Source organism: Pteropus vampyrus, unplaced genomic scaffold (assembly GCF_000151845.1).
Source record: "Pteropus vampyrus isolate Shadow unplaced genomic scaffold, Pvam_2.0 Scaffold69, whole genome shotgun sequence".
Lineage (NCBI taxonomy): Eukaryota > Metazoa > Chordata > Mammalia > Chiroptera > Pteropodidae > Pteropus > Pteropus vampyrus.
The window spans coordinates 6421509-6423741 of record NW_011888850.1 but is presented as its reverse complement, the minus strand read 5'-3'; the positions used below and the strand labels follow the sequence as shown (position 1 = coordinate 6423741).

At 46.7% G+C, this 2233-nt stretch overlaps 1 protein-coding gene and 1 pseudogene across 3 annotated transcripts in view; both read right to left on the bottom strand.

Annotated features, from left to right (window-relative positions):
- Window positions 1-2233, bottom strand: part of PLEKHA8 (pleckstrin homology domain containing A8) — a 50719-nt gene that overhangs the window by 32540 nt on the left and 15946 nt on the right. The window lies entirely within an intron of this gene.
- Window positions 1596-1714, bottom strand: LOC111740874 (annotated as a pseudogene).

The following is a 2233-nucleotide window of genomic DNA, read 5'->3' as shown; positions in this document are numbered from 1 at the left end:
ACTTGTTTACACAGAGCAGCTGGTGTCTGTGCCTGGAGGGGAGGGTGAGCTGGTTAGGGGAACATTTTCTCTCCACATTAAACATCAGCAGAAAACTAAGGATCCCTAAAAGCAAGATAGAATTTAAATCATGCACAACTCTGAAATAATCCTGGATCTCGGGATGCAAATCTCAGATCTACAGCTCCTCGCTTTCCTTTTCACTAAAGAGTGCTGAAGGGGAAGAGAGGAAAGGAAAAGCTAAGATTAGCTGTAATCACTTCGTTTTTGAAGCAGCATTTGCCCTTCAAGTCTCCTCTCTCTTCACAGAATCAGCATTTCTGCGTCCCGGCTCTAAATCCAGTAAAATGTAGAGGAGACAAAGGGGTCGAATGAGGGGTGGAGGCTGGGCAGAAAGGGCGTATCTTGACTTCCTCTCCACCTCCAGGGGGCAAAGCTTTTCTTTTCAGTCGCCAGTGTCCGGTAGGCACGTGGGTTCTAGTCCGTCCTGGCTCCAGCAGAGGGTAAATGAGATGAGCATCCCCCTCTTCCCCTCACACACAGCGGAACAAAGCAATGGCATCGTGTGGCGTGTAGAGCCCACGAGGCACCTAGGGCCGAATCCCCATCTTCTGCATTTCCTGCAGGTGGAGAAGTCTCTCGGCCAGTGTGAAATGTCCATGTTAAGAAAATAATCTGAAGAGAAATTTCTGGCTTGGCACCTGAGCATTGAAAACTTTTCATTTCTGATTTGGGACAAATAAACCCCATTTTCTGGCAGATTATCGACTTCATGTCATGACGATAAAAATATGAATGACGACAGAAGCTAATTTCTACTAAGTGCTCATCACGTATCACTTTTCTAATCTTTGCACAGGCACGAAACTACTTAATCTTTACAACAACCTTGTTCGGGAAATCATCTTCCCATTTTATAGATGAGGAAACTGTAACAAAGGTTAAGTAAACTGACTAAGGGCACAAGGTTATGAGTAGCAGAATCCAGAAAATGCAGGATCTGGACGTCTCCACAAGTCCTAAGTCCCATAGGTACGGGTTAGGGGGCAGGAACAGTTATGGTGGATAAACGTTTAGTACGGGAATCAGGACACCGAGGGGAGAACGTGACTGAGATCGCCCTGTAAATTCACGATACGTGAGAAGCCCACAAATGCAGGGCGCTGGCGAAGCCCGTCTGTGGGAGAACTGGGGGCCGTGGCGGCAGGGGCCCAAAGTGACCCTGATTCAAACCCTCTGTGGTCTTAGCAACTATTTTAATCTTTCATCTTTCAGAATTTTGGTTACTTAACCTGCAAAAGTGGATTGATCTGAGGATTAAGTTGTCTAAATTCTTCACGAAGTGTTACTGAAATATCAGCTTCTATTGTTTCATGGCATATCAGCGAGTTTCTAGGCAGAAAGGCCTCGGAAAACTGTGTGGAGGCAGAAACCTCAGGACTCGTGGTCCAGAGGGAGGACTATCAGGAGGAGGCGGACTCACCGAGACCGACAAACTGCTGCAGTGGGCGCCGGCTCCTCCTCCCCAACAGAAGCAAGCACCTGATTCATTCATCCCTCTCTCTCTCTCTCTCTATCTAATTTATTTATTTTTACGCCTACAGCACCTGGTATTCCTAAGTGGTCTCCCATCCAAGTACCAACCAGGCCTGACCCCACTTAGCTTCCGAGATCAGATGGGATCAGGCACATTCAGGGTGGCATGGCCGTAGACTCATTTCACTACTTATAATCATCGCTACTTAGAGCTTGACCATGTACTTCTCTACGTCATAATAACACAGGACTTCAAGGTAATATGAAATTTCATTCCTCGCCGCCATGCCTCAAGGCTCACACTGGAAGAATTTCCCATAAGCCAAGAGAGCAAGTTCAGCCACTTTGTCAGGAGCACTATGAGGATGCTGCCAAGTCTTTATTATTTTTCAAAACTGGGGTGGATAGATACATCGATCCATCCATCTGCTCACCTACCCACCCAATGTTTATGAAACATCTACAATGATCCAGTCACTGCACTAAGATGCTGGAGATATAGGATGATCTCCTGTGACCAAGGCCTTGATCCAGTTTCAGCTCTACTAATGTAGAGAGGAGGCAAGAGAATGAAAATGTTAAGTCAAGCTATATTCAGAGAGGGCAGTGAGCTGATCAGCCCTGCAGCCAGACCGCAGAACAAAAGATTTCTGCTGGGATTGCTAACAGCCCATTTCCACACACCCTGAGGGGAAAA